Consider the following 27,798-nt stretch of genomic DNA (forward strand, 5'->3'; position numbering starts at 1 on the left):
TTCCTTCCTTCCTTCCTTCCTTCCTTCCTTCTTTCCTTCTTTCCTTCTTTCGTTCGTTCGTTCCTTCCTTCCTTCCTTCCTTCCTTCCTTCCTTCCTTCCTTCCTTCCTTCCTTCCTTCTTCCCTTCCTCCCTCCCTCCCTCTCTTCCTTCCCCCTCCTCTCTTCTCCCCTCCCCTCCCCTTGCCTTCCCTTCCTTTTTTTCTTGAGACAGGGTCTCACTCTGTTGTCCAGGCTGGAGTACAGTGGCACGGTCTTGTCTCACCACAGCCTCGATCTCCGGGGCTAAAGCAATCCTCCCACCTCAGTCTCTTGAGTAGCTGGGACTACAGGTGCACACCACCATGCCCAGCTAATTTTTGTATTTTTTGTAGAGACAATGTTTTGCCATGTTACCCAGGCTGGTTTTGAACTCCTGAGCTTAAGCAATGTGCCCATCTTGGCTTCCCAAAATGCTGGGATTACAGGCATGAGCCACTGGACCCATTCTGTCACTCTCTCTCTCTCTTTTTTTTTTTTTTTCAGACAGAGTCTGGCTCTGTCATCCAGGCTGGAGTGCAGTGGTGTCATCTTGGCTCACTGCAACCTCCGCCTCCTGGCTTCAAGCAATTCTCATGCCTCAGCCTCCTGAGTAGCTGGGATTACAGGTGTGCAACCCCATGCCTGGCTAATTTTTGTATTTTTAGTAGAGATGAGGTTTCACCATGTTGGCCAAGCTGGTCTCAAACATCCAACCTGAGGTAATCCGCCCACCTCAGCCTCCCAAAGTGCTGGCATTACAGGCGTGAGCCACCTCGCCCATCAGCCCTCTCATTCTTAAGCTCTATTGATTACCAGCTATCTCTCTTTCTGGACAAAGTGGTTTAGGGATGTGAGGCCAGCAATTTTGTCACCATGGAAAAAGCTGTCCCCCAGATAAAGCTTGGACAGCAGATGCAGAGTAGAGATATGGAGAAACAGTGAAAAACTGAACTCTGACCGGGCACGGTGGCTCACACCTGCAATCCCAGCACTTTGGGAGGCCAAGGTGGGCAGATTATGAGTTCGAGAGATTGAGACCATTCTGGGTAGCACAGTGAAACCCTGTCTCTACTAAAAATACAAAAGATTAGCTGGGCGTGGTGGTCTACACCTGTAATCCCAGCTACTTGGGAGGCTGAGGCAGGAGAATTGCTTGAACCCAGGAGGTGGAGGCTGTAGTAAGCTGAGATCGTGCCACTGCACTCCAACCCAGGTGACAGAGTGAGACCCCATCTCAAAAAAAAAAAAAAAAGAAAACTGAACACCAATTCTGGAGTCTGCCCAGGTCTCACTATAATGTGAGCCAGTAATATATATATATATATTTTTTTTTGAGACAGAGTCTCACTCTGTTGCTCAGGCTGGAGTGCAGTGGCCCGATCTCAGCTGACTCCAAGCTCCTCATCCTGGGTTCACGCCATTCTGCCTCAGCCTCCGGAGTAGCTGGGACTATAGGCGCCCGCCACCATGCCCAGCTACTTTTTGTATTTTTAGGAGAGATGAGGTTTCACTGTATTAACCAGGATGGTCTCGATCTCCTGACCTTGTGATCTGCCCACCTTGGCCTCCCAAAGTGCTGGGATTACAGGCATGAGCCACCAAGCCCGGCCAATGAGCCAGTAATTTTTTATCATTTAAGCCAGGTTGAGGTTTTTGTATATCTAAAAAACCCCACATATCTGACATAGAAGTTGTATCCCAAATATGCAAACAACTCTCAAAACTCAATAATAAAATAACAAACAACCCAATCAAGAAAATGGGCAAAAAACTTACAGAGACATTTCACCAGAAAAGATAAACAGACAGCAAATAAGCATAAGAGAAGACGATTGGCTTCATTAGTCATTAGGAGCAACATGGCGAAACCCCATCTCTACAAAAAAAAGAAAAAACTGATATATAAATAACAAGGTAAGGTTAGTGGACGAAGACTTCCTGGAAAGGATAAGCAGAGGTTATAAGGATAAAATCTTGCAACAATATGAAAGCATTTTGGAAAGTATAACTTAGAAAAGTATAGGTTTCATAATTTTTTTGTATCTCCTGTAAGTTCTAGCATAATATTGCAACATGTTGTTAGTATTTGGTAAACGTTTCTTATTCATTCTTATTATAGGGTTCGTAAATAAATTGTTCAATGAGTGGAAAGGCATTCAAATCAAAGGGGAGTGTCCAGAAAAGATTCCCACAGATTAGCCCCAGACCTGACTCAGGTCCCAAGGACTTTTCCCCTTATTATGGGCAGAGTTTAGGGTTGGCCACCTGTTATTTTCTTAATCCAGGATAATTGAGGTCACACTGTTAGCTATGGCATAGTTTGCAGTTTGAGTGGCTGGTATCAATCTTGTGCTTCCTGTTCTACAAAAAGATGTAGGTTCTGATGGGTATGGGGACACAAGATGCCACCTGCCCAGGTTGGCATACTTCCTGTAGCAGTCCCCTCTGCATGCCTTCCCCTCCTGCCTGACTGCCAGGCTCAGTGTTCTGCAGAAACCAGCATTGATGATATCTCGTTTCTCAGATCTGCAAGGGCCCCCTCAGCTGCAGATTGGTAATGTGACAATTAACCTTCAAGGGCGCAAAGTCTCAGGTATGAGGCACACAGCAGCAATCACCTCCGGTAGTCAGCATCTTGCTAGCTAGCCCACCTGCACCCCAAAAATCTGGTGATGTTGTGATTTGCAGAAGTGAAAGAAAACTGTTTAATTAACCATCTTTGCTCACCTCTCTAGGGCCATAAAAGCTCTGGACTTTCCCCCATCAGAAGGATCTCTTCCCTTCCCAACAAGCTACACAATGGAGTGTAAAGAATTAAGTTTATTCTAATAGATCCTATAATACTCTTTCCTTTAGGAAACCTCCTAGCTGAACACTTCACCCGGACACTGAAATTCAACTTTTTCCCCCAAGTTTTCCTTCATTCTGAACTCTAAAATTTACTTATTTTTTTCAATGAAAACACCGTACTTCTACTTCACTATTGTTGTTTTGGTTTTCTGTCATTGCAGGTCGGATCTTCATAAGCATACCTATCTTAAATTTTAGTATCATAGAAGACAGGCACTAGCTCTGAGCTTATATGGTAGAACCTAGCAATACATAATTTTTACAATAATAAACACATTACATAGCTGGGAAAACAAGGTGTAGTTAAAAAATATTCACAGCTTTCCAGCTCCCTCCCTCTCTAGAAATTCCCTGCCTCTATCTAAGGAAAATAAAGGGGATTCCATGAGTCACCAAGAAGTTTGGAAACTGAAAGTCACCCATTCCCTGACAAAATGTTTTTTGGGCATATATTTTTAAAGTGCAATAAGGTAACCAGACACAGTGGCTCATGGCTGTAATCCCAGCATTCTAGGAGGTCAGGGCCAGAGGATCTCTTTGAGGCCAGGAGTTCAAGACCAGCCTAGGCAACATGACGAGACCACATCTCTACTTGGGGGAAAAAAAAATCCAATAAGGTAAAAGACCTACTTTTCCCCTTTTCATATGCTCAGAACTACAAGGGTCCCAAACAAAAGATTCATAAATTACAAGTCATTTCATATATATTTATGTTTATTATTTCTTAGTTTAAAAAACATTTTTAAAAAAACTAAGAAATAATAAACTTAAATATATATGAAATGCCAAAACATAGACACTGCATTCTGTAACCCTACCCACTACCCTCACATACCCATAACACTTCCCTTCTCTCCTGGTTTCCTCATGGCGAACAGGCAATGCCGAAGCTCTCCTGCCTACCTACCATGAACTCTTACTTTGCTCCAGTTCTCCCACTAGGGCTCAGATGCCCTGTTAGTTTCATCCTTCTAGTTGCAGCCAGACCTGGGAGATTCTTTCCCAGAGGCAGGAAGTACTATGAAAGCCTGGGGAAATTTCCCAACCCCACCCACAGAAGCTAATTCAGGAAAAGCCTGAAGAGGCAATTCATGGGCTTTAAGTTCATGCATCCTAAACAAACGCGGCCACCCAGAACTGTCTTCTAGTCAACTCGACCACAAACCGTGGAACGACTCCTGTGCCAGGAGAGACCAAGGCTGGTGGTAAGGGGAAATTTTCTAACCAATCAGCTTTCCACCTAAACTATGAAGAAAAGTCCCTGAGGAGGAGGCTGTGGGACCAAGTAGGGGAAAATGGAAAGCAACACCTGGGTTAGGCAGATGCAGAAAGAACAAGCATCCCTGAGCTGACCTGGGAGGCTCTCTCTTCAACAATGGGTGCATAAATTAGAACCTGAACTTTGGTGGCAATCAGTTTACACCAATGTAACAAATCCCAAGCTCGGATGATGTTTAAAATGATGGGGATGGCTAGGCATGGTGGTTCATGCCTGTAATCCAAGCACTTTGGGAGGACCAGGTGGGCGGATCACGAGGTCAGGGGATCGAGACCATCCTGGCCAACATGGTGAAACCCCGTCTCTACTAAAAAATACACACACACACACACACACACACACACACACACACACAAATACAAATATTAGCTGGGCACGGTGGCATGTGCCTGTAATCCCAGCTACTCGGGTGGGTGAGGCAGAGAAGTGCTTGAACCTGGGAGGCAGAGGTTGCAGTGAGCTGAGATCGCTCCACTGCACTCTAGTCTGGCGACAGAGCAAGATTCCATCTGGAAGGAAGAAAGGAAGGAAGGAAGGAAGGAAGGAAGGAAGGAAGGAAGGAAGGAAAGAGGGAGGGAGGGAAGGGAGGGAGGGAAGGAAAGGAAGGGAAGGAAGGGAAGGAAGGGAAAGAAGGGAAGAAAGGGAAGGAAGGAGAAAGAGAGAGACTGAAAAGGCTGCCAGCTTGGTTCTATCATTAAGGCTGTTAGCATTCTTTTTCCTTGTTGTTGCTCAATATAATCCATAGCTTCACAAGTTATAACATTCTTGAGGCAAGGAAAAATGAACCTCTGGCCTCCATATATTCCATGACAGCAGAAATTCTCCAGGCAATACAGATGTAGGATCCAAAGTAATAGGTTTCAAATTCTGTCTTTTTTTTTTTTTTTTTTTTTTTTTTGAGTCAGGGTCTCACTCTGTCACCCAGGCTGGAATGTAGTGGTGTGATCTCAGCTCACTGCAGCCTTCACCTCCCAGGCTCAAGCAACCCTCCCACCTCAGCCTCCTAAAGTAGCTGGGACTACTGTGCTCACCACCACACCGGGCTAATTTTTAAATTTTATGTACGGTGGCCGGGCACAGTGGCTCACGCCTGTAATCCCAGCACTTTGGGAGGCTGAGGCGGGTGGATCATGAGGTCAGGAGTTCAAGACCAGCCTGGCCAAGATGGTGAAACCCCTTGTATGTAATTTACATACTCCCCAGGGGTCTCTACTAAAAAAAATACAAAAATTAGCCGGGCATGGTGGCACACGCCAGTAGTCCCAGCTACTTGGGAGGCTGAGGCAGGAGAATCACTTGAACCTGGGAGGCGGAGGTTGTGGTGAACTGAGATCGTGCCATTGCACTCCAGCCTGGGTGACAAGAGCGAAACTCCATCTAAAAAAAAAAAAAAATTCATGTAGAGAAGGGGTTTCATCATGTTGCCCAAGTTAGTCTCAAACTCCTGGGTTCAAGTGATCCTTCCACCTCAGCCTCCCAAAGTGCTGGGATTACAGGCATGAGCCACTGCACTCAGCCCCAAAAAACTTTGTAAACCACTGCTCAGTAATGCCTGACTTTGGTACAGCCCTTTGATTTCAAGTGCATTTGATTCCTTCAGCAATCATCAGAGGTTGTTAGACTCGCTTCCTCTGCAATGATTAGGAAGGGTAAGTAGTATAGAGATAGGGCCCTGGGTGCCTTGAAAGCAAGACTCACTTTTATAAGAATCCCAGCCTAGCAGGGCTGTGGTAAGAGAAGTGGGCAAAGCAAAAGGAAGTTTGTTACCGATACTCAGTGCTATTGAGTGATAATGCAACCGTTCATCTTCCTGTTGAAGAGTTTGACATGCTTTCACAGTTATGAATGAAACTCTCTCGGATTGTTTTTTAAAAATTCCTTCAAGATCTCTAGCTCTTAAAAGAGTAGCAGTATCTTCCTCCATCTGCAGTCTAATACATTTCCATGGTGACTGCTCTAACATAGTGTGGTGTATATTCCTCATTTCTGTGGCTGCCGTTCATCTGAACCCACTCCTTGTATTTGGATAATCCCCTATCATTTGAGCTTTAGTAAAAAGCAGGGCCAATGTCCCACTATATAAGTAGAAGGATCCAATACTTACTGCCCCAGCACCTCTTGCAGCAAGGTAGAAGGCCTATGACCTTGGTTTGGTCAATTGGACATATCCAGCCAAGGTGTTGACTGAGGAAATAGTAATGCAAATAAAGAAGCAGGGAAACATTTTATTCCAACAACAGTAACATCCAGTTTTCATGCCAGGGATGGCATCCAGTGTCTGGTGCCGGCAGCAAGAAAGGCTTTGTCAGACTGGTTCTATGGTGTGACCTTGGCAGTGGCCGTGTTTCACTCTCTCCCTCCGCTTTATTTATGTCCATTTGTGGAGCTTAAGTCTCCAGGTCATCCTGCAAACTATCCAACCCTTTTGGTTGCTTCAGGCACAAACTTGGGAGACATCTTTGAGTTTCCTCTGTAACCTTATATCTAATCCAATAGGAAATTCTGGAAGTGGCCCATTTCCTCTGCTAGTACTCCCTGGCCTAAACCACCATTATCTCTCACCTGAATTACGAAATAGACTCCTTTAAAAAAAAATTAGTTCATCAAACATTTTTTGTTGCCAAAAATTTTATGTGTTTGTTATGTACAACATAATGCTTTGAAATATAAATACGCTGTGGAATGGTTAAATCAAGCTAAATATCATATGCTTAACCTCACATTTCTTTTTTTTGTAGTGAGAAGGCTTACAATCTACTGTCTTTGTGATTTTGAAGAATACAACACATTGTTTTCGTGTGTGTGTTTTTTTGAGACAGAGTTTCACTCTTGTTGCCCCAGGCTGGAGTGCAATGGCACAGTCTCGGCTCCCTGCAACCTCCGCCTACTGGGTTCAAGCAATTCTCCTGCTTCAGCCTCCCGAGTAGCTGGGATTACAGGTGCCTGCCACCACGCCCAGCTAATTTTTGTATTTTCAGTAGAGACAGGATTTCACCACATTGGCCAGGTTGGTCTTGAACTCCTGACCTTGGGTGATCCACCCACCTCAGCCTCCCAAAGTGCCGGGATTACAGGCATGAGCCACCGCACCCTACCCAACATATTGTTATTAATTCTAGTCACCATGTTTTACAACAAATCTCTGGAACATATTCCTTCTAACTGAAAATTTGTATTGTTTGACCAATATCTCCACCCCCAACACCCAGACTCTGGTAATCACCATACTACTCTCTGCTTCTATGAGTTCACTTCTTTAGATTCCACATAAAAGTGAGATCATACACTTTTTTTTTTTTTTTGAGACGGAGTCTCACTCTGTCACCTAGGCTGGAGTGCAATGGTGTGATCTCGGCTCACTGCAACCTCCGCCTCCTGGGTTCAAGCGGTCCTCCTGCCTCAGCCTCCCGAGTAGCTGGGACTACAGGCTTGCGCCACCACGCCTGGCTGACTTTTGTATTTTCAGTAGAGACGGGGTTTCACCATGTTGTTCAGGCTGGTCTTGAACTCTTGACCTCAAGCAATTCGCCCGCCTCGACCTCCCAAAGTGCTGGGTTACAGGCGTGAGCCACTGCTCCTGGCCACTATTTGTCTTTTTGTGTGTAGCTTATTTCACTTAACATAATGTCCTCCAGCCCTTTTATTTCAATTACATTTGATTCCTTCAGCAATAAAAGCAAATAATGGATGCTTTCCAGGTTCATCCATGTTGTTGCAAATGACAGAATTTCCTTCTTTTTAAAGGCTGAATAGTACTCTATTGTGTATATGTACCATATTTTATTTATTTATTCATCCATTAATGGGCATTCAGGTTGATTCCATATCTTTGCTATTGTGAGTAATGATGCAATGAACATGGAGTGCAGATATCTCTTCAACACACTAATTTTATTCTCTTTGGATATATGCCCAGTAGTGAGATTGCTGGATCATATGGTAATTCTAGCTTTAACTTTTTGAGGAAACTTCATACTGTTTTCCATAAGGGCTATAATAAATTACATACTTCCCAAGAGTGTGCAAAGGTTTCCTTTTCTTCACATCCTACTGACACTTATCATTTCACTTTTTGATTAATAGCCATTCTAAGACCTGTGAGGTGATAGATAGACAATCTTGTGGTTTTAATTTGCTTTTCCCCAATGATTAGTGACATTACGTTTTCATATACCCATTGGCCATCATACACCTGTTGGCCATTTACATATCTTTGTTTGAGAAATGGCCATGCAGGTCCCTTGCCCATTTTTAATCGGGTTATTTGTTTTCTTGCTATTGGATTGCTTGGATTCTTTATGTGTTTTGGATACTAACCCCTTATTAGATGTATGGTTTGCAAATATTTTCTCCCATTCCACAAGTTGTCTCTTCACTCTGTTGATTGTTTCCTTGACTGTGCACGAGCTTTCCAGTTTGTTACAATCCCATTTGTCTGTTTTCGCTTCTGTTGCCTGTGCAACAGCGTCAACTGGTTTCTCTGCTTTTACTTTGTTTCCATACAGACCTGTCTCCACACAGTAGTCCGTTACCTTTTACAATCATAAGTGACATCATGTCACTCCTCTGCTCAAAGTCACCCCACAGCTTCTCATTATTCAAAACAAAATGCAAAATGCTTGTCAAGATCTATGTGATTGGTCTCTTGCTTGCTACCTTTCTAATCTCGTCTCCTCCCACTCCCTTACTTGCTCACTCCGCCCGGCTGCACCAGTCTCTCTTCAATTCCTCAAAATGCCAAGCACACTGCTGATGCTGGACTCTCGGCCTTGCTATTCCCTCTGCCTAGAATGCTCTTCTCCAAGATACCTATATGACTTGCTTCCTCACTTCAATCAGGTCTCTACTTAAACGCTCCTTTATCAGATAGGCTTCCTTGACCACCCTATCTAAAATTGCACTCCTGGCCAGGCACGGTGGCTCATGCCTGTAATCCCAGCACTTTGGGAGGCCGAGGCAGGCGGATCACGAGGTCAGCAGTTCGAGACCAGCCTGGCCAACGTGGTGAAACCCCATCTCTACTAAAAATACAAAACTTAGCCAGGCGTGGTGGTGGGTGCCTGTAATCCCAGTTACTTGGGAGGCTGAGGCAGGAGAAGCGCTTGAATCCAGGAGGTGGAGGTTGCAATGAGCTGAGATGGTGCCATTGCACTCCAGCCTGGGCCACAGAGCGAGACTCTGTCTCAAAAAAATAAATAAATAAATAAAATAAAATTGCAGTCCTCTCTCCTGCCAGTTCCCCTCTATTTTTCTTTGCTAACATCTGAACCATTACTCCTTATTTTTTTCTTCAAATGCATGTATGTATGCATTTGTCTGTCTCCGCCACTAGGATGTAAGCTTCCTGAGAGTAGGGACTTTGTCTATTTGTTTTCTGCCATATCCCCAGTGCCTAAAAGAGTACATAGTACTTAGTGAGCACTCTATAAACATACATTAGGTAGATGTATTCACCAAATACATTTCATTTCTGTTTAAATCTGCCATAGTTGATTTCTGTTTCTTGCAAATTAACATGTTAAGAACCTTATCTGATAGACATGTAAGACACTGGGAATCAAATTTCTCTCTCATTTAGTGACTTTGAGCAAACACACTTAGCACTCTGGGTCTTAGTTTCTTTATATATTGCCCCTCTTTACTCTAAGACAATTTTACAATTTTTAAAGATACCATATGTCCTTTTTTTTTTTTTTTTTTTTGAGACAGAGTCTCACTCTGTCACCCAGGCTGGAGTACAGTGGCACGATTTCAGCTCACTGCAATCTTCCCCTCCCAGATTCAAGCGATTCTCCTGCCTCAGCCTCCCAAGCAGCTGGGACTACAGGCGTGAGCCACCACACCCAGCTAATTGTTGTATTTTTACTAGAAATGGAGTTTCACCATGGTGACCAGGTGGGTCTCAAACTCCTGACCTCAAGTGATCCTCCTGCCTTGGCCTCCCAAAGTGCTAGGATTATGGGTGTGAGCCACTGTGCCCGGCCAAAATGTCATATTTCGAAGCCACAATAGAATAATGGTTTTCCCAAAGTATATACAGTCATACAGTGACATTCTGGTAATGACAGACCCCATGTACCATGGTGGTTCCATAAGATTAGAACGAAGCTGAAAAATCCCCATCACCTAGTGACATGGTGGTCCTCTTCACATTGTAGCCATTGCCACAGCACAATGCATTACTCTTATGTCTGTGGTGATGCTGGGCTCAACCAATCTATTGTACTGCCAGTCATATAAAAGTATAGCACATACAATTATGTACAGTACATAATAGATTTTATTTTGTCTTATTTTTAATTTTCAAATATTTAGGGGTGCATGTGCAGTTGTTTTACACAGATATATTGTGTAGTGGGAAAATCTGGGCTTTTAGCACACCCATCCCTCAAACAGTATACACTGTACCCAATAGGTAGGATTTTATCGCTCACCCCCCTCCCATTTTCTACCTTATGGAGTCTCCAATATCTGTTATTCCACTGTGTATATCTCTATGTAGCCATTGTTTAGCTCTCACCTGTAAGTGAGAATACATAATACTCGATAATGAAAAAAAATACTTGATAATGATAAATGAGTATGTTACTGGTTTATGTATATACTATACTATACTATACTTTTTATTGTTATTTTAGAATGTATCCCTTCTATTTATATATTTAAAAAGTTAACTGTAAACCAGTCTCAGGCAGGTCCTTCAGGAGGAATTCCAGAAGAAGGCATGGGTATCATTGGAGGTGACAGCTCCAAGCATGTCGTGGCAACTGGAGACCTTCCAGTGGGACAAGATATGGAAGGGAAGACAGTGCTATGAATGACCCTGATCCTGTGCAGGCCTAGGCCAATGTGTGTGCTTGTGTTTTAGTTGTTAAGAAAAATGTTTAAAAAGAAAACATTTAAATAGAAAAAAGCATATAGAATAAAGATATAAAGAAAAAATTTTTCGTATAGGTGTGTAATATGTGTTTTAAGTGAAGTGTTAATATGAAAGAGTCAAAAAGTATTAAAAAAAAAAAAAAAAAAAGAAAGAAAATTTTCAGGCTGGGTGTGGTGGTTCAGGCCTATAATCTCAGCATTTGGGAGGCCAAGGCAGGCAGATGGCTTGAGCTTAGGAGTTCAAGACCAGACTGGGCAACATGGCAAAACCCTGTCTCTACAAAAAAATACAAAAATTAGCCAGGCATGGTGGTGCACGCCTATAGTCCCAGCTATTCAGGAGGCTGAGGTGGGAGGATCACATGAAACTGGAAGGCTACAGTGACCTGAGATAGCACCACTGCACTCTAGCCTGGGGGACAAAGTGGAACCCTGTCGCATAAAAAAAATAATAAAAACTTTATAAAGTAAAAAAGTTATAGTAGGTTAAGGTTAATTTATTATTGAAGAAAGAAAAATTTTAAATACATTTAGCGTAACCTAAGTGTGCAGTGTTTATTTTTATTTATTTATTTTTCTCTGTCACTCCCTCTGTCTGGCTAGAGTGCAGTGGCATGATCTCGGCTCACTGTAGCCTCCACCGCCTGAGTTCAAGCGATTCTCATGCCTCAGCCTTCCAAGTAGCTGGGTTTACAGGTATGAGCCACCACACCCGGCTACTTTTTGTATTTTTAGTAGCAATGAGGTCTTGCCATGTTGGCTAGGCTGGTCTCGAACTCCTGACCTCAGGTGATCCACCTGCCTCGGCTTCCCAAAGTGCTGGGATTACAGGCATGAGCCACCACGCCTGGCCTAGTGTGCAGTGTTTACAAAGTATACAGCAGCATATACTAATGTCCTAAGCCTTCACACTCACTCACCACTCACTCACTGACTCACTCACCCAGAGCAACTTCCAGTCCTGCAAGCTCCACTCTTGGTAGGTGCCTTATACGATTTTTAATCTTTTATACCATGTTTCTGCTGTACTTTCCTATGTTTAGATATATTTAAATACACAAATACACACCATCTTGTTACAATTGCCTACAGTATTCATTAGGTTTGTGTCTGAGGAGCAATAGGGTGTACCACACAGCCTAGATGTGTAGGAGGCCATGCCATCTAGGTTTATGCAAGTACATTCTATGATGTTCACACAACAACAAAATCATCTAACGATGCACTTCTCAGAAAGTAGCCCCATCATTAAGCAACACATGGCTGAACTTCATTCTTTAGCTTTTAAAGTTGGCTTTTATTGTATCTCTTCTTAGAAATGAGTCACCTTGCTCAAAGTTTCATCATTCTCAGATAATTCTTTTTCTTTTTTTTTTTTTTTTTTGAGATGGAGTCTCGCACTGTCATGTAAGCTGGAGTGCAGTGGTGTAATCTCAGCTCACTGCAACCTCTGCCTCCCGGGTTCAAACAATTCTCCTGCCTCAGCCTCCCAAGTAGCTAGGATTACAGGTGCCCACCACCACCCTGGCTAATGTTTTTATTTTTAGTAGAGATGGAGTTTCACCGTGTTTACCAGGCTGGTCTTGAACTCCTGACCTCAGGTGATCCGATCCCCCTCGGCCTCCCAAAGTGCTGGGATCACAGGCATGGCCACTGCGCCCAGCCTCTCGGATAACTCATATATATTGTCAATGCCATATGTCACTAATGTTGCCTGTATCACCACCATAATTATCATTAAATAAAAGTAACAAGCTAAAAGACAGTACATAGGATTTAGGCTAAATAAATGCTAGAGAAGTTCGGAAGAATGGAGTTAATTGTGAACTGGGCTGAAAACTGGGAAGGACTTGAGCTAGGTTTGAATGAAAGATAGAATTAAGATGAGTAGAGAGGAAAGGTGGTATACACCTTACACACGTAAAAACAGAACACTACATCTGTATGGTGGGGAGGTGAAATAACCAGAAATAAGAAAAGTTCAGCTTAGTAGGGATACTCACAAATTATCCACTAGCGCTTCCCTTGCTTCCCAGGAAAAAGATATAGATCCCATAGCTTGAAGCTTTGTTCAAGCCTTTCTCCAAATCGTACCCATGTCTACATACTCAACTCATCTCGTTTCTCCATCTTCCTGCACCTGAAGACCTTATAAACATCTTTCTTTTCTTTGTTTTGTTGTTGTTTTTTTTTGAAACAGAGTCTCACTATGTCTCCTAGGCTCCATGGAGTACAGTGGTACGATCACAGCTCACTACAGCCTGTACCTCCTGGACTCAATCGATCCTCCCACCTCAGCCTTTCAAGTAACTGGGACTACAGGCACATGCCACCACATCCGGCTAATTTTTTGTACTTTTTTTTTTTTTTTTTTTGAGACAGAGTCTCACTCTGTTGCCCAGGCTGGAGTGTAATGGTACCATCTCAGCTCACTGCAACCTCTGTCTCCCAGGTTCAAGTGATTCTCCTACCTCAGCCTCCCAAGTAGTCTGGGATTATAAGCACCCACCACCACACACAGCTAATTTTTGTATTTTTAGTAGAGATGGAGTTTCACCATGTTGGTCTGGCTGGTCTCGAACTCCTGACGTTAAGCAATCCACCCGCCTCGGCCTCTCAAAGTGCTGGGATTACAGGCATAAGCCACCACACCCGGCCTGTAATTTTGTAGAGACGGGGCCTTGCCATGTTACCCTGGCTCGTCTCAAACTCCTAGGCTCAAGCAATCCTCCCACCTCAGCCTCCCAAAGTGCTGGAATTACAGATGTGAGGCATCATGCCTGATCATAAAATTTTTTTTAACATTTCTAAAAATTAGCCAGGCATGGTGGTGTGCACCTGTAGTCCCAGCTACTCAGGAGGCTCAGATGGGAGGATTGATTGAGTCCAAGATGTGGAGGCTACAGTGAGCCATGATTGTGTCACTACACTCCAGCTGGGTGACAGAGTGAGACGATGTCTCAAAAAAAAAAAGGTTTATTTGTATCACTCATTGGTTCCTATAAAACTCCAGGTCTTTTTTCTCATGAACTGCTACCAAACCAAGTCTTTCCCTTCCTATGCTTATTATATATTTAATATATTTAGTGGGCTTTCCAATCACCCCTGTACATTTTTTTTTTCAGCCAAACATATAGCCTATTTAATTAGGATTTGGAATGCTAACTCTCTAGGTCAATGTAATAGGTTATAATTACTACAGGTTATGTCACCTGAAAATGTTATAAGTAAGCCAGGTATGGTGGCTCATGCCTATAATCTCAGCACTTTGGGAGGCCGAGGCAGGCGGATCACGAGGTCAGGAGTTCAAGACCAGCCTGGACTACATGGTGAAACCCCATCTCTACTAAAAATACAAAACATTGGCCAGGTGTGGTGACAGGGGCCTGTAATCCCAGCTTGTCAGGAGGCTGAGGCAGAAGAATCGCTTGAACCCGGGAGGCGGAGGTTGCAGTGAATCGAGATCATGCCATTGCACTCCATCCTGGGGGGCAAAGTGAGACTCCATCTCAAAAAAAAAAAAAAAGAAAAGAGAAAAAGAAAATGTTGATAAGTATCTCTCCCCGTGACATGAACTGACTATGTAACAAACCTTCACATGTAGCCCTGAAACCTAAAATAAAAATTTCAAAAAAGAAAATGTACTTTCCATAGGTCTTTATCCAAGTTGTTAAAGAAAATGTTGAATGAGGCAAGGCCTGGCCTTTAGAGATCTCTCACCAAATTAAGATGGATTTTGTGAGTACTCAGATTTAACTTTTCAATCAACAATAAATAAATGTGCCCAACTGTTTTGCGAGGAAGAGAGCATAATTTAGTGAATGGAGCAATGGGGTGAACATAGTCCTATAAACATGATTCTGATACAAACTTTGCCCTTGACTTTGGGCAAGTCAATTAACTTCTCTTGAACTCATTTTGAAAATGAGAGAGCTGCACTAAACTTACTTCCTCTTCCAAAAGCCAGGGATTCTATTATCCAGCCCGTATTTTCCCATGAAAAGAGACAATATTGTACTATCCCTTTATCTCTCTCTCAAACCCAGGGCAATAGTATTTCTCTTTGGCCTAATTAATAGTATTGGAGCAAAGGCGAGTCTTGTAACATCTTCAAGATAGATAGTCTACTTTCAATTCATTTTACAAACATTTGTTAAGTGCACACTGTGCCAGATATTATAGTAAGGGACTTCTAAAATAAATCGGCAATAAAAAATAAAGTTAATTACCAAATAAGCCCTGCATTCCTAATTTTGCCTCCTGCTCATCGATTTTGCTTGTGTGCAACAGTATGGAAGTATGTCTCAGACTCCTCTCTATTGATACTAAACTTTGTAGTTTCCACAGCATCAGTCTTTGTGCATTTTATTGCAAGAATTATGTCTTATCCCTGAATTCTCAGAGATATTCTCTCATTTCCTCAGAGCCTATATGCAATTAATCATATTCTCATTCTCTTCTTCAGATGTTCCCTCTGGAACCTTTAGGGAAATGGCAATTACACCGGTTAGGATCTGATCAGGAAAGCAGACCACTATGAGTAACATAGAATAAAGGATTTATTATAGGGATTAGATCTCATGCAATCATGGGAGCTGGTTAAGCAGTCTATGCACATTTATTGCTTCTGCATCTGCTGCCGGGCCTGAGGTGAGCCAGGTCATTGATTGAAAAGGGAAGATGTGGGAGAGACAAGGGACAAAGTAGAATCCATGAAGACAAACTGGAACTGTACGTGTCTTTCTTTCACTTCCTCTACTCTAGGTAATGGGATTGAGCTCCAGGATAAGCTGGATTCCTCAGCATAGAGCTGTACATGCACTTGGTACAGGATTTGAAGAAGATGAAAGAGGAGATCCAGTGGGAAATGGATCCTGTCCCAAAACCAGCAAAATGAGCCAGTAGATAACTGACATGTGAGCTACACAACTGCGCCTGCTCTATGCTGACTTTCAGAGCATAAAACTGGCTACTACTTCATTTCTACCTTCAAAATCTTATGCAATTTTCTCTTGTGGATAATTCTAACCAAGAAATACATAGGAAAGAAAATTATGGGAAATACAGTTACAGCTTTGCTATATTGACACAATACAAAGCCATTGCAAGAATCAATACATGCAGGCCGGGCTAGGTGGCTCATGCCTGTAATTCACAGATCAGGTGCAGTGACTGACACCTGGTGGCTGACGCACTTTGGGAGGCCAAGGGGGGGGGGGTGGATCACCCGAGATCAAGAGTTCGAGACCAACCTGGCCAACATGGAGAAATCCCATCTCTACTAAAAATACAAAATTAGCTGGGCATAGTGGCAGGCACCTGTAACCCCAGCTACTTGGGAGGCTGAGGCAGGAGAATCACTTGAACCCGGGAGGCAGAGGTTGCAGTGAGCCAAGAGCACACCATTGCACTCTAGCCTGGGCAACAAGAGTGAAACTATCTCAAAAAAAAAAAAAAAAAAGAATCAGTACACAACTGGACAGCCCCAGGTCAAATTTCTCTTCCCTCATGCTTCAGAATCTTCTTTCTTTTGGGTATTCATCTCCAAGCTCCCTGCTACTATACTTGTTGCTATTATCAGGCAAGGAAAAAGCTACTGAAAACACATCCTCAAAAATCCTTATCAAGAATATTCTAAAATTTTAAGACATACAGAAGATAAAACTAAGTAAAGATTTTAAAATATACTATGTTCATGGATGAAAATTCTTAATATTAAAAGTTAATTTGAAAAAGTAAGTCAGGTCCAGTCACAGTGGCTCACACGTGTAATCCCAGCATTTTGGGAGGCTGAGGCAGGTGGATCACTTAAGGCTAGGAGTTTGAGACTAGCCTGACCAATATGGCAAAACCCTATCTCTAAAACAATACAAAAATTAGCTGAGTGTGGTGGTATGAGCCTGTAATCCCAGCTACTCGGGAGGCTGAGGCACGAGAATCATTTGAACTTGGGAGGCAGAGGTTGCAATGAGCTGAGATCGTGTCACTGCACTCCAGCCTGGGTGACAGAGTGAGACTCTGCTTCAAAAAATAAAATAGATAAAAAAGTAAGTCAGACCCAAATCAATCTAAGAATCCAGTGAAATTACAAACAAAATTCCAGTTAGTTTGTTCTGTTGAACCTAAAAAATTCACCTGAAAGATTAAAGTACCAAGATTAGCCAGGACAATTTTAAAGAGGAACCACAAGGTAGAGGGACTTATTCTACCAGATATCAAGATGTCTTATAAAGACAAGTGTTTTTTGTTCCTGTTTGTTTGTTTGCTTGCTTTTTGTTTTTTGTTTTAAGACAGGGTCTCACTCTGTCTCCCAGGCTGATGTGATCACAGCTTACTGCAGTCTCGACCTCCTGGGCTCAAGTGATTCTCCCACCGCTCAGGAGTGATTCTCCTGAGCAGCTGGGACTACAGGCATACACCATCATGCTCAGCTTTTTTTTTTTTTTTTTTGTATTTTTTGTAGAAATGGGGTTTTGTCATGTTGCCCAGGCTGGTCTCAAACCCTGAGCTCAAGTGATCCACCCACCTTGGCCTTCCAAAGTGCTGGGATTACAGGCATGAACCACTGCACATGACCAAGATATAATATTTAACATCCTGGTAATGCTTTAGGAATTGTCACACCTGCCAGTGAGTCGAATAGAGAGCTAAGCATAGACCCATAAAAACATAATGCAGGCGGCATTACACATTTTGTAGCAAAAAAAATAGATTATTGAAAAAAATTATATTAGAATAATCAATAATCTGCAACTGAAAAATTATAATAAATCCCTATTTTATATCATGTACAAAAAGAAAAATGTAGATAAAGATTTAAATATCAAAATCAAAATATTAACATTTTAGAAGAGAATATCTGAGAATATTTTATTATGTTGGGAACAAACCTTAAGGAAAAGACCAAAAAATTTAGCAGTGCTACAAATGTACACTTCTATAAAACAAGACACCATAAATAAGGAGCTAAACAAGCCACAGGCTAAGATAATACAACTGTAATAAATATAACTGACAAAGAGTTAATATTTAAGATATAAAAAGAACCTCTACAAATCAATAAAATAAAAAGTAACTTAAGAGAAAAAACAAGCAAAAGAGATGAACGAGCAATTTGCAAAAGAGAAAACTCAAATAGCCAATAAACACAAAAAAAGATGCTCCACCTCTCTACTAAGAGAGATACAAATTAAAACAACAGATAGGTTTCATTCATATTCTTCAGACCAGAAATCATGGTTTTTTGTTTTGTTTTGTTTTTGAGACAGAGTTTCGCTCTGTTGCCCAGGCTGGAGTGCAGTGGCATGATCTCCACTCACTGCAACCTCCGCCTCCCAGGTTTAAGTGAATCTCCTGCCTCAGCCTCCTGAGTAGCTAGGATTACAGGTGTGCACCACCACACCCAGCTAATTTTTGTATTTTTAGTAGAGGCAGGGTTTCACCATGTTGGCCAGGCTGGTCTCCAACTCCTGAGCTCAGGTGATCTGCCCACCTTGGCCTCCCAAAGTGCTGAGATTACAGGTTTGAGCCACCAGGTCCAGCCTAAAAATCGTATTTGTTGTTGTTGTTGTTGTTATTAGGTCACTCTGTCACCAAGGCTAGAATGCAGTGGCACAATCATAGCTCACTGCAGCCTCAAACCTATGGACTCAAGCGATCCTCCTGCCTCAACCTCCCCAGTAACTGGGACTTCAGGTGCATGTCATCACATTTGGTTAACTTTTAAACTTTTTGTAGCAACTGGGTCTCACTATGTTGTCCAGGCTGGTCTTGAACTCCTGGCCTCAAGCAATCCTCCCACCTCAGCCTCCCAAAGTGCTGGAACTACAGGTGTGAGCCTCTGTGCCTGGCCTGAAAATCAAGTTAAAGTCTTACAAAACTAAATATTGGTGAGAATATGGAGAGTTGGAAACTTACACACTGCGAGTAGAAGGTAAACAGGTAAAACCACTTTGGGGAGTGATTTGTCAATAACGAATAAAGTTGAAGATGCATATAACATATGAACCAACAATTCTACTCCCAAGTAGAAATATTCTGGAGAACTATCGTATTTATGTACAATGAGAAATGTACAAGAATATTCTTTGCAGCACTGTGGTAACAGAGAAAATTAGAAATAATCTAAATGCTCATCAATAGATAACTAGATGAATATAAATTCAAGCATATTTATTCAATAAAAAATAGTCAATAGTTAAGATGAATATGCTAGAGTTACATATACCAACATGGACAAATATTAAAAAATAATCTTGAATAGAAAAAGCAATTTTCAGAGTAATATTTATAATATGACACCATTTAAATAAACTTTAGAAACAGGCAGAACACAATCATATATTATAGCATATAACAAATGTATTAAACTATTCAAGAATATAATATATACTAAGATAATGGACGGGGTTGCGGAGAAAGAAAAAGATTTTATCAGAAGGGTACAAAATGGATTAAACTATATATGTAATGTTTAGCTTCTTAAAAATAAACAAAACATCTGAAGTAAGTATGAGCAAATGTTAAGTAAGATTTGGTGAGCTGAGTGGTGGATACATTGTTTTTAAATTAGTCACTGTAGTTTTCTATGGTGGATACATTGTTTTTAAAGTAGTCACTGTAGTTTTCTGTTTGCCTGAAACAGTTTATAACTGAAGTGTAAGAAAGAATGGAAGGGAGGCAGGAGAGAAATCAGGAAGGGAGGAAGTAAGGCAAGCAGGCAGGCGGCCAAGGAGAGAAAGCAATTTCAATCTCTGTAGCCCCTTTCCTATCCAATGCCATGATTTTGCTGCTGTTTCTTCTCTACAGTGGAGGCACATGGTAGAGTGGAAAAGAAAATGTTCTGTTTTCCAAATATTTGAATTTTGATCCTAACCTGATCCTGTTTTAGTCATATGCCCTTAATCAAGTCACACAATTTAAAAGGTATAGGCCAGGCATGGTGGCTCACATCTGTAATCCCAGCACTTTGGGAGGCTGAGGTGGGCAGATCACTTGAGGTCAAAAGTTCGAGAGCAGCCTTGCCAACATGGTGAAACCCCATCTCTACTAAAAACACAAAAATTAGCCGGGCGTAGTGGCACACACAGGTAGTCCCAGGTACACCAGAGGCTGAGTCAGGAGAATCACTTGAACTCAAGAGGTGGAGGCTGCAGTGAGCCGAGATCACGCTACTGCACTCCAGCCTGGGCAACAGAGCAAGACTCCATCTCAAAAAAAAAGAAAAAAGAAAAAAGAAAGAAAGAAAAAAGGAATACATCATAATTGCTGACCTTTTAGCTTTTTCATCCCTCTATGATTGTTTCTGTATGGTACCAATCCTTCTTCCACCATTTGCTTTAGTTTCAGTGCCATATTATAAAAGAAGTCAAAGAGTCTTGAGTAATCAGAACCCTTCTGCCACACTGTATAATGTCTGTTTTCTGGCACTGCTTCTTCTACCTCTTCTTCTTCAATATCTGGCACTGGTACAGAAGCACGCCTCTCCATCAAGTCATCTTTTGTTAATGCCTATAATGTGGTGTCAGTCAGCTCTTGAATTTCTCTAAGATTCAAATCTTGAAACTCTTCACCCCTCCCCCTGCCCACTTTTTTTTTTTTCCCCCTATATCCACAATCACTTTCTTTCATGATTTCCTCAGATGACTCTGTCATAAATCCTGTGAAGTCATGCACAACATTCGGACACTTTTCTCTAGCAGGAGTTGATTGTTTCAGGTGTGATGGCTTTCACAGCTTTCCTATAACAACGACGGCATCTTCAGTGGTGTAATCCTTCCAGACTTGCATGATGTTCTCTCCATCAGGGTTTTCCTCCATAGCATTGGCAATCGTTTCCATAGAATACTGCATTAATGAGGCTTGAAGGTCCTTATGACCCCCGAATCTAAAGGCTGAATCTTGTGTTTGGGAGTAGGTAGACCACTTTGATACCTTTGGTGTTGAATTCATGGGGTTCTGGGTGGCCAGGGGGGTTGTCCAGTGTCAAAAGAAATTTAAAAGGCAGTTCTTCACTGGTAAGGTAAGAAAGGGTCAACGTATTGATGGAACCACTCCAGAAAAAGGATTCTCATTTTCCAGGCCTTCCTTACTGTTGTGCAACCAAAGGACTAACAGCTTGTGTTTATCTTTTCCCTTCAAGGCTCAAGGGTTAGTAGCTTTATAAATAAGGGCAGTTCTGATCATAAACCTGATTGCATTTGCACAAAACAGTAGTTAGACTATCCCTTCCTGTCTTAAATCCTGGTGTTCACTTCTTTTCTTTACTAATAAATGTCTTTCTTGGAAATTTTTTTTTTTTTTTTTTTTTTCCAAAATAGGACACATTTGTCTGCATTAAAAACCTGTTCAGGCAGATATCCTTTCTCCTCAATGATTTTCTCAGTGGCATCTGGGAACTCATCTGCTGCTTCTAGGTTGCCAGAAGCTGTGTCTTTTGTCATCTTGACATTTTTTAATCCCAATCTCTTTCTAAAATTATCAACCCAAACACACAAACAAATAAAATTATTAAACCATCCTTTGCTGGCATTAAATTCTCCAGCTTTAGATCCTTCACCTTCCTTTTGCTTTAAGTTGTCATATAATGACTTCACTTTTTCTAAAATCATATTAGAGTCTATAGGAATACCTTTCTTACAGCAATTCTGTACCCACATAAAAGCTCCATTTTTGGCCGGGTGCAGTGGCTCATGCCTGTAATCCTGTAATCCCAGCACTTTGGGAGCCCTTGGCATGTGGATCAACAGGTTAAGAGTTTGAGACCAGCCTGGCCAACATGGTGAAACTCCTTCGCTACAAAAATATACAAAACAAACAAACAAACAAAAATAGCCAAGCATGGTGGCACACACCTGTAGTCCCAGCTATCTGGGAGGCTGAGGCAGGAGAATCATTTGAACCCAGGAAGCGGACATTGCAGTGAGCCGAGATCACACCACTGCACTCCAACCAGGGTGACAAAGCAAGACTCTGTCTAAAAAAAAAAGAGCTACATTTTCAATACCAAACAAAAAGGTATTTCACAAAGTGTGTACAGTTTTTGTATCTGCTGGCATAGCAGAGCCATGGCTTTGTGAATTTCCTTTCCTTTTTTTACAACAGTCCTTGTGCTAGATTCATTTATCTTGTAATGGCAGGCAACTGCAGCTGCAGCCCTCAGTCTATGGTAAGCATCAAGCAATTCGGCTTTTCTTTGTGATGTCAGGACTTTTTCCTGCTTCCTGGAAGCACTTCTAGTCACTAGTGGCACTTGGTATGGGACACATGGTGTTATTCAAGGTTTATGGTGTTGCATTAAACATGATGAAAAATATGCTAGAACTTCAAGAAATCATTTTTTATTGTGATGTACAATCTACTAGAGAGATGAACTGTTCATGCAGAGATGATTAAGGCCACACGGTGGTTTAAACAGATACTAACCACACTTGAGCTCACCACAACAGCAACAGGAGGTAGGTAAAACATGATCAGAGCAGCATAGCATGCACAACAGTTAATTCTATGCAGTTATGATTTAATAATGCATGTTTACCTTTGTTTACATTGCTCATGACTGTGAAAGTTACCATATTCAGTGTATGTTTGTCAATTTTGATAAATTTTAACTCTTTATAATAGATTTGTGTACATTTTATGATAGCAAATGATAAAACAGACTATATGTATGTTATATGCATTAATGACATGCCTTTTTCTTAACTTTTTCTTTTTTTTTTTTTTTTTTTTTTTTTTTTTTTTTTTTGAGACGGAGTCCTCACTCTGTTGCCGGGGCTGGAGTGCCAGTGGCGGATCTCAGCTCACTGCAAGCTCCGCCCCCGGGTTCACGCCATTCTCCTGCTCACTCCCGAGTACTGGACTACAGGCGGCCGCCACCCATCGCCGCTATTTTTTGGTATTTTTTAGTAGAGACGGGGGTTTCACGTGTTAGCCAGGATGCCTCGATCTCCTGACTTGTGATCCGCCCGTCTCGGCCTCCCAAAGTGCTGGGATTACAGGCTTGAGCCACCGCGCCCGGCCATAACTTTTTTCAATATTTTTTGACTACATGGTTTTTCTAGGCTGTATATTCAAATTGTCCCAAATCTCCGAAAACTTTTCCAATATAATTATTGAAAAAAATCTGTGTATAAGGGGACCCACGTGGTTCTTACGCATGTTGTTCAAGGGCTAACTGTATTTCCTATTGGTTCTTTTTCTCTGGGAACACCCTGATTGATGCAGTGATATGAACTACAGTTGTTGGTAAGTCCTCTTAATTAATATAATATTAGAAAAAGATGTAGAAGAGAGATTGGTTTGGGAAACTATAAAACCTCTAAGTAAATTAATAACCAGAAAGGATAAGAAAGTTGTAAAATAAGCCAAAATAAACCAAATTGCTTACCTTATAATATCATGGCCAAAGTTTTTTTTATCAGGCAACTGTAAGTAGGCAAATATACAATTAAGGATGATTGTGAACTTAAAATATTCACCAGTAGAATAAAAACGGGGTGTTTGAGGTAGCCAGCCTTAAGATAGCTCCCAATGATTCGCACCTCCTGGTACTGACATCCTTGTGTTGTCTCTTCCCATATTGCACTGGGGTTGTTCTCTATGACGGACAGAGTACAGCAAAAGTGATAGTACGTCATTTGGGAAACTGGGTTATTAAAGATACTGTGGCTTCTATCTTGTTCTCTCTCCCTCCCTCTTGGATCATTTGCCCTTGGGTAAGCCGCCTGCCATGCCATAGCTGTCCTGTTTGAGACCAGCTTAGGTAGCATAGCAAGGCCCTGTCCCTGCAAAACATTTAAAAATCAGCCAAATGTGGTAACCTATGCCAGCAGTCCTAGTCACTCAGGAGACTGAAGTGGGAGGATCACTTGAGCCCAGGAGTTAGAGGCTGCAATGAGCTATGATGGTACTAGTACATTCCAGCCTGGACAATAGAGTAGACACTTTTGCTGAAAAAAAAAAAAAAAAAAAAAAAAAGAAAGCACTAAAGCAGGTGGAGTTCTTGCATATGATAAAGGATAGTCAGAGATGAAAATATAATATTAAGGAATTGATACAAACTAACATAGCAGCTAAATATATAATGTAGACTGGTAGGTTTGTAATGAGAAAATGATATAAAATACAATTATAGTAGGAGATTTTAATTATCTAATATCCGTGACAGATTAAGCAGACAGTATGTATAAAGGCATGAAGGACTGAAACAGTATAATTCATAACATAAAACATTATTTCAGATTTTATATTCTACAAACAATGGCTATATACATTCATGTATAGAAATTCAGCACATCCAGGCCGGATGCAGTGGCTCACGCCTGTAATCTCAGCACTTTGGGAGACTGAGGCGGGCGAATCACAAGGTCAGGAGATCGAGACCATCCTGGCTAACACAGTGAAACCTTGTCTCTACTAAAAATACAAAAAATTAACTGGGCATGGTGGCATGCACCTATAGTCCCAGCTACTCGGGAGGGTGAGGCTTGCAGTAAGCTGAGATTACACCACTGTACTCCAGCCTGGGTGACAGAGTGAGACTCTGTCTCAAAAAAAAAAAAAGAAAGAAAGAAAGAAATTGAGCATATCCGGTTATAGAGAAAAATCTCATTAAAGACAATAAAGGAAAACACTTTTGGGGCTATATTTTCCATCCACAATTAAACATTAGGCCAGGTGCAGTGGTTCATGCCTGTAATCCTAGCACTTCGGGATGCCTAGGCAGGAGGATCGCTTAAAGCCAGGAGTTTGAGACAAGCCTGAGCAGCGAAGCAAGACCCCTTCTCTATTTTAAACAAACAAAAAAAAGACACTAAAAAAATGAACAAACACAATGAAACATTAATGGCATAAATGTTTTCTTAGGTATAATCATCAATAGTCTTAGGAATAGTCGTCAATAACCTATAAAATAAACAAGTACCCCACAGATGAGAACTTGGACAAAAAAGAAAGGGAAAGTACAAAAAGAGCGTGCTTGGTAGGCTATATAAAAGTGTATGACAAATGTTAGGAAGTATTATTAGTTAGTCATTTAAAAATAATAATGATAAATAATAATGAAAATACCAACCTATCTAAATCTTTGTGATGAAGTCAAAGTAACTTTTATTTTATACTTATGGAAGATCTTGTAGGCATATCTTCTATTTTTTCCTTCATTTTTATTTATTTACTTATTTAAAGACAAGATCTTGCTATGTTACCCAAGACTTGAAGTCCTGACCTCAAGCAATCCTCCTGCCTCTGCCTCCCGAGTAGCTGAGACTGTAGACACATGCTACCGTACCCAGCTTATTTTTGTAATTTTATTTTTTTGAGACAGGGTCTCACTCTGTCACCCAGGCTGGAGTACAGTGGTGTGATCATGGCTCACTGCAGGCTGGACCTCCTGGGCTCAAGCAGTCCTCCAGTCTCAGCCTCCCGAGTAGCTGGGATTACAGGCATATGCCACCACATTCGGCTAATTTTGTATTTTTAGAACAGACGGGGTTTCTCCATGTTGGTCAGGCTAGTCTCGAACTCCCGAAGTCAGGTGATCTGCCCGCCTCGGCCTCCCAAAGTGCTGGGATTACAGGCATGAGCCACGGCGCCTGGCCAATTTTTTTACTTTAGTAGTGACAGGGTCTTGCTATGTTGTCCAAGCTGGTCTTGAACTCCTGGGCTCAAGTGATCCTCCTGCCTCAGCCTCCCAAAGAGCTGGGATTACAGGCGTGAGCCACCACCCCAGCCTGATCCAGCTTATCTTTAATCATATATTACTCTTGAGCATATATTAACAGTAAAATGTAAGTGAAAAATTTGTTTAAGGTATGCTTAAAACTACCTCACATTTAATCTGACTCTTCCACACAATTCTCTGTGCCATCAAGAACATTAGTAATGTATTATTTCAAAAAACAATCCTTAACATAATGAAAAAAACATTGATACTGGGCTCTTAAGCCTGACTTTGCTATTATGCAGCACTAACCTACTTCTGACTCGTTTTAGGAGTGTTGCTGAAAAGTCTGATTCACTATACCATCCCCTCTCCACTAACATTTGATGTCTCAGGGTTAAAAGAATGCTCCACTGTTTGTCTCAAGATTTTCTTCCAAGCCACTGACATTCATTCTGCAATTTTTGATGCTGCAATTTCGATATTCATACATGCATAAACAATGACATTTACATAATGGCTGACTGGCTGAGAGTGATTATAGACAGTTTAAGATACATACTGATTTCAAATATGTTAAAATGTGAAAAATATATTTCAAACAATGAAATATAATAAAGTAAGAATGAAGTGAAATCTAGAGGATATCTACCAAAACTGGAAGAACTTAGATTCAAGTTCAATAGCACTGTGCAGCATGTAGGTTGGAAATGAAAGCCCAGACCCACCTAAAATAGGGAATCTAAAAGGAGATTCCCTCTTCCCTCTATAAAGCTGGGTCCCAAAGAGTTACTCTCTCAGTGTGAGGCAAATTAGAAATCATCCATTTCTCCACCATAATTATCACCACCAGATGACAACAACAGTAATTGCTCATCTCAAAATTTGGTGCTGAGTCGGGAAAGGGAGATTATCTCCTCCAAGAACCTGTAACCACAAGCCAGCTCTAATGCAGGTTTGCAGCAGAAACACATATAACCTAACACATATAACCTAAAAGAAAAAAAAATCACAATAATAAGCCAAGAATTAGGATTCAAATAGTCCTAGTATAATGATGCCCTCAGACGCTCAAAAGAAGCATGTCCCTTTGAACTCATCTATCCCAGGCCTCAAGGAATTTCCAAAGAAAATGTTTTAAAAGTCAGTAGAACAAGCAAGACAAAACAAAACAAATCACAAAACTGCCAGGAAACAAAGCACTATGAGCAAGAACCAGCAGGAGGCCAGGTGTGGTGGCTCACACCAGTAATCCCAGCACTTTGGGAGGCTGAGGCAGGAGGATGGGCCAGGCATCAACAGTCTTTTATAGGAATAGAACCAAGATTTTGTTTGGTGAGTAATATGCTAAGCTTAAAATGCTTACTGTGAGGGACTGAATTGTGTTTCCCAGCACACCACCTCTCCCTAGTCCCCTCCCCAGCCACCACTGAAATTTATATATTGAAGCCCTAACCAATGTGACTAGATTTGGAGATAGGGCTTTTAAGGTTAAATGAGATCATAAGAGTGGCGCCCAAATCCTACAGGACTGGTGTCCTTATAAGAGGAAAAGGCGCCAGGCGTGGTGGCTCAGCCGGGCACAGTGGCTCACGCCTGTAATCCTAGCACTTTGGGAGGCCAAGGCGGGTGGATCACCTGAGGTCAGGAGTTCAAGACCAGCCTGGCCAACGTGGTGAAAACCCATCTCTACTAAAAATACAAAAATTAGCCTGGCGTGGTGGCAGGCGCCTGTAATTGCAGCTACCCGGGAATCTGAGGCAGGAGAATCGCTTGAACCTGGGAGGCGGAGGTTGCAGTGAGCTGAGATTGTGCCATTGCACTCCAGCCTGGGGGACAAGAGTGAGACTTCGTCTCAAAAACTAATAATAATAAATAAGAGGAAAAAAAACTAGAAATCTCTTTCTCTTCATGAACACAGAAGAGAAGCCATGTGAGTACATAGGGGCAGCAGCTGTCTGCAAGCCAGGAAGAGCGCCTCACCAGAAACTGAATCTAACAGAATCTTTATCTGGGAGGTGGAGGCCGTGGTGAGCCACAGCACTGCACTCCAGCCTGGGCAACACAGTGAGGCTCTGTCTCAAAAAAAAAAAAAAAAAATCGGCCGGGG

Source organism: Rhinopithecus bieti, unplaced genomic scaffold (genome assembly GCF_001698545.2).
Source record: "Rhinopithecus bieti isolate Rb0 unplaced genomic scaffold, ASM169854v2 scaffold_12049, whole genome shotgun sequence".
Taxonomy (NCBI): Eukaryota; Metazoa; Chordata; class Mammalia; order Primates; family Cercopithecidae; genus Rhinopithecus; species Rhinopithecus bieti.